Below are 6008 nucleotides of genomic sequence, written 5' to 3' on the forward strand. Positions count from 1 at the left end.
AACTGACGGCCACACCAGCCAATCAGCGTCTGGTAGTCCCCGAGCTGGCCAATGGGGAGGCGGGGCGGGCCGCGGGGCGGGGACCTCGGGGAGTGGGGCGGGGCCTGGGCGGGGCCTGGGCGACGTTTCTGGTGGCGGGAGGGGGACATTTCTGCAACAGTGGTGGCCAAGAACTGCCCCAGCACCGGTCTAAAGAGCTTCAATTTAACCCACAGGGTACTAGAGAGCAATGGAAGGGCTTTGAGCAAGGAGAGTGACCCAGTGAGATTTGTGTGTTTGGAAGGACCCTTGACAGGAAGGTGTAAGGACTGACGCTCATTTTCCAGTGTCTGGGCAGGCACCAAGGTCCTTGGGTGGTGCAAAGTTTGGTCTCGACTGTAACTTAAAGGGGAGCTCTGGTGGCGTAGTGGTTAAGCTCGACTGCTAGCCGAAAGGTCAGTGGTTCAAACCCATCAGTTGCTCTGGGAGAAAGATGTGGCAGTCTGCTTCGGTAAAGACTACAGCCTTGGATACGCTATCCGGCATTTCTCCTCTGTCGTATAGGTGGCTATGAGCCGTAATCGACTCGACGGCAATGGGTTTGTTTTTTGGTATAACCTAAAGGTCGGTGGTTCCACCTGGCCCGGGGCGCCATGGAAGAAAGGCCTGGCGATCTGCTTTCAAGAAGAGTATAGCCAAGAAATCCCAATAGAGCAGTTCTACTCTGTAACACTGCTCCACCCGAAATGGGTTTGGTTGTTTTTTTTTTTGTTTGTTTGGGCAGAATCTTAGTTATCTAGCACTGCTATAACAAGTACCACAGTGGATGGCTTTAACAAACAGAAACGTATTTTCTCACAGTTTAGGAGGCTAGAAGTTCAATTCAGAGCGCTGGCTCTAGGGGAAAGCTTTCTCTCTCTGTCAGCTGTGGAGGAAGGTCCTTGTCTCTTCAACTTCTGCTTCCTGGTTCCTTGGAGATCTCCACGTGTCTTGGCATCTATTTTACCACATCTGTCCTCTGCTTACATACTTTGGACATGTTGTCAGGAGGAATCAGTCCCTGGAGAAGGACATCATGCTTGATAAAGTACAGGGTCAGCGAAAAAGAGGAAGGCCCTTGACAAGATGGATTAACACAGTGGCTGCAACAACGGGCTCAAGCATAAGAATGATTGTGAGCATGGTGCAGGACCGGGCAACGTTTTGTTCTGTGGTACGTAGAGTCACTCTGAGTTGGAACCGACTGGACAGCACCTAACAACTCCTCTGCTTGTTTAACCTCTTTTATATCTCAGAGAGATTGCCTCAAGATACACCCTACACTAATCCTGCCTCATTAACATAACAAAGACAACCATTCCCAAAGGGGATTATATAACCACAGGCATGGAGGTTAGGATTTACAGCACATATTTTGGGGGAACATATTTTAATCCATAACAGGCAGGTACCAGGACCCTGAATCTTCCCCACCACAGGGTCTTTGCACATGCTTTTCCACCGTCCTGAACCAAATATTCACATGGCCACCTTCTCATACCTTTTGGAGCTCAACCTGCACGTTCCTCCCAAATACCCAACATGGCCTCTCCTCAGTCAGTCTCTTTCCTATCACTCTCTTTTACGAAACTAATAGCTACTTTTCACTATCTGAAAAAAATCTCTATTATTTGTTCACTTGTTTCCCATCTGTGCTTCCTGCTGTCATCAGCATCATAAGGACAGAGAACTGGTTCATGCTGGTCACTGCTTTATCCAGTGCCCCTGGCACAGAGTAAGGGCTTAATCAATGTTTGTTGAAACAAGGATTTAAAATGACATTTAGCTCTTTAAGTCAGTGGGATACATTATGATCTAAAGTGACTATACAGATTGATTCCCCCCCCATGGACTTAGCATTTATGGAGCACCTACTGTATGCCAGGCACTGCGCTAGTCCCCGTAGGGACACAATCTCTGCCACCATGGGTCTCAAAGCTGAGAGGCAGAGATAGACCCTCCAGCCAAGGTTTATAGTAAAGGATGGCAGGGGTGGGAACTGGAGTCTGTGGGAGCAAAAAGGAGGGGTAAGTCTCAACTTGGCTTGGGCAGGTTGTGGGGTATAGGGAGAGGGTTCAGGAAGGAAGACATTGAAGGTACGGTGCTCCAGGCAGGGGGTACTGCAAGTGCAAACAGAGACAAGTGTGAAGCTTCACGTGTGGGGAACGTGGTCTAGGCCAGTGTGTTGTGGGCGGCAAGTCGGAGACGTGGGTAGAAAAATACCAGTTGGCATTGAGTTGACCCCACTCATGGCAGCCCCATGTGTGTCAGAGTAGACTGTGCTCCGTGGTTTTCAATGGCTCAATTTTTGGAAGTCAGTTGCCAGGACTTTCTTCCGAGGTGCCTCTGAGTGGACTCAAATCTCCAACCTTTGGGTTATCGACCAAGCACATTAACTGTTTGCACCACCCAGGGACTCCTGGAGGGGTAGATAGCCCTTTGGCATCAAGTCAATTCTGACCCTATAGGACAGAGCAGAACTGCCTTATAGAGTTTCCAAGGAGCAGCTGGTGGATTCGATCTGCCGACCTTTTGGTTAGCAGCCAGTCTCTTAACCTGCACCACCAGGGCTCTGGAGGGGTGGATAGCAGAGTAGAATTGAAGGAACTTATTTTATTCTGATAAAGTTGGGCCTGTCTGGTGGCAAGTTAGTGTACTCCAGAGAGTCATCTGTCTCTGTTCATCTCAGTGGCACTCTGTTTTAACTACTGTAGCTTTGTTGTTGTTGTTGTTAGGTGCTGTGGGGTCGATTCTGACTCATAGTGACCCCATGTAACAAAGTAGAATGACCCCATAGGGTTTTCTAGACTAAGATTTAGAGAAGCAGATCGCCAGGTCTTTCTCCCGCAGAGCCCCTGGGTGAGTTTGAACTGACGACCTTTTGGTTGGCAGCCAAGTGCTTAACCGTTGTGCCCCCTGGGCTCCCTACTGTAGCTTTGGAGTATATATTATCATCTGATACTCTGCTTTTTACAAAATTCCTTGGCTTTTTCCATTGGCTTATTCCATTGCAAGACTTTTTTAAGCTTCCCTATGAAAACTTTATTGGAATTTTTAAAATATTTTTATCATAAAATAAAGCACATAAAGTACACACACACACACACACACAAAGCCAGATACAAGAAACTACATAAAGCAAATGTATAGCTTATTCAGCCCACGACAACCCTATGGGTCACAATGGCCCAATCTGCAACCAGTCATAGGATGGCGGAGGAGACGCAGTGTTTCATTCCGCTGTTCATGGGGTTTCCATGAGTCGGGGTCTGATTTGGCAGCAGCTAACAACCACCACAGCAGCAACGGCTTAGTGAGTTACTCTAAGACAGTGGTTCTCAACCAAGGGCGATTTTGTCCCTTGGGGGACATTTGTCAAAGTCTGGAGACATTTTTGATTTTGTGACTGGAGTGAGGGAGACTAATGGTGGCAGCTAGAAGGTGGAGTCCAGGGATGCTGCTCAACATCCTTCCATGAACAGGGCTGGTTCCCCCCAGAGGGAATGATCTAGCCTCAAGGGTCAGTCATGCTCAGTTTGAAAAACCCAGCTCTAAAATGACAGCATTATAACTCTTCCCCAAGTCAGCAAATAGCACCTGTCAGCTTCCCCTGGAGTCTCTCCATGGACTCCGTCCCCATCACAGTCCCTTCTGTCTTCCAGAGCAACCACTGTCCTGACGGTTGTACTAGTCACTGTCTTGGGCTTCTGTATAGTTATGGGGTTTTTAAAAAGCATAGTGTCTTTGTTGTTAGATGCCATCGAATCGATCCTGATTCATGATGACCCCATATGTGCAGAGTAGAACAGCTCCATAGGGTTTTCTTGGCTGTAACCTTTATTTATTTTTTAAACATGCTTTAGGTGAAAGTTTACAGAGCAAATTAGTTTCTCATTTGATAGCTTGTATATTAAGTGTTTCCTGACATTGGTTTCATTCCCCACAATGTGCCAGGTCCTAGGTTCCCTGTCTCCTTTCCTCCTGAACTGTTATTGGCTGTAATCTTTTTTTTTTTTTTTTATTGTGCTTTAGATGAAGGCTAACAGAACAAACTAGCTTCTCATTAAACAGTTAGTACACATATTGTTCTGTGACATTGGTTACCAACCCCAAGACATGTCAACACTCTCCCCTTCTCGACCTTGGGTTCCCTATTATTATTATTTTATATTGGCTGTAATCTTAATGGAAACGGACTGCCAGGCCTTTCTTCTGCAGTGCCGCTGGGTGGGTTTGAACCACCAACCTGTAGGTTAGTAGACAAGTGCAAACTGTTTGCACCATCTACAGGTCTTTTAAATCATATTACTGTGTAAAATATGTTGTTGATAGGTGCCGTCGAGTTAATTCTGACTCACGACAACCCCATGTGACAAAGTGGAACTGCTCCATGGAGCTTTCTAGGCTGTAGTCTTCTTTTTTTTTTTTTAATTAATTTTTATTGTGCTTTAAGTGAAAGTTTACAAATCAAGTCAGTCTCTCATACAAATATTTATATGCACGTTGCTATACACTCCTAATTGCTCTCCCCCTAATGAGACAGCACACTCCTACTCTCTCTCCTCGTGTCCATTCGGGTAGCTTCTGACCCCCTCTGCCCTCTCATCTCCCCTCCAGACAGGAGATGCCAACACAGTCTCATGTGTCTACTTGATCCAAGAAGCCCGTTCTTCACCAGTATCATTTTCCACCCCATATTCCAGTCCAATCCCTGTCTGAAGAGTTGGCCCCGGGAATAGTTCCTGTCCTGGGCTAACAGAAGTTCTGGGGACCATGGCCTCTGGGGTCCTTCTAGTCCCAGCCTGACCATTAAGTCTGGTCTTTTCATGAGAATTTGGGGTCTGCATCCCACTGCTCTCCTGCTCCCTCGGGGGTCTACTGTTGTGTTCCCTGTCAGGGCAGTCATCTAGTTCTTACGGTCTCTGGTTGATGTAGTCTCTGGTTTATGTGGTCCTTTCTGTCTCTTAGGCTCATGATTACATTGTGTCTTTGGTGTTCTTCATTCTTCCTTGCTCCAGATGGGTTGAGACCAATTGATGCATCTTAGATGGCCGCTTGCTAGCATTTAAGACCCCAGACACTACTCTCCCCAAAGTGGGATGCAGAATGTTTTCTTAATAGATTTTATTATGCCATTTGACCTAAATATCCCCTGAAACCATGGTCCCTAAACCCCCACCCCTGCTACACTGGCCTTCAAAGCGTTCAGTTTCCCTTCACCTAAAATAGTTCTTATCTACTATCTAATTAGTGAAAACCGCTCTCCCTCCCTCCCTCCCTCCCTCCCCCCTCATAACCATCAAAGAATATTTTCTTGTATGTTTAAACTATTTCTCCAGTCCTTATAATAGTGGTCTTATACAATATTTGTTCTTTTGCAGCTGCCTAATTTCACTCAGCATAATACCTTCCAGATTTCTCCATGTTGTGAAATGTTTCATGGATTTATCATTGGTCTTTATCGGTGCATAGTGTTCCATTGTGTGAATATACCATACTCATCCATTCATCTATTGATGGGCACCTTGGTTGCTTCCAAATTTTTGCTATTGTAAACAGTGCGGAAATGAACATGGGTATGTATATATCTGTTCCTGTAAAGGCTCTTATTTCTCTAGGATATATTCCAAGGAGTGGGATTGCTGGATCTTTTGGTAGTTCTATTTCTAGCTTTTTAAGGAAGCACCAAATCGATTTCCACAGTGGTTGTACCATTTTACATTCCTACCAGCTGTGTATAAGTGTTCCAGTCTCTCCACAGCCTCTCCAACATTTATTATTTTGTGTTTTTTGGACTAATGCCAGCCTTGGTGGGGTGAGATGGAATCTCATTGTAGCTTTGATTTGCATTCCTGTAATGGCTAATGATCGTGAGCATTTTCTCATGTATATGTCCGCAGCCTACGTGTCTTCTTTAGTGAAGTGCCTGTTCATATCCTTTGCCCATTTTTTAATTGGGTTATTTGTCTTTTCGCAGTTGAGTTTTTGCA

The sequence above is a fragment of the Elephas maximus genome, chromosome 3 (genome assembly GCF_024166365.1).
Source record: "Elephas maximus indicus isolate mEleMax1 chromosome 3, mEleMax1 primary haplotype, whole genome shotgun sequence".
NCBI lineage: Eukaryota > Metazoa > Chordata > Mammalia > Proboscidea > Elephantidae > Elephas > Elephas maximus.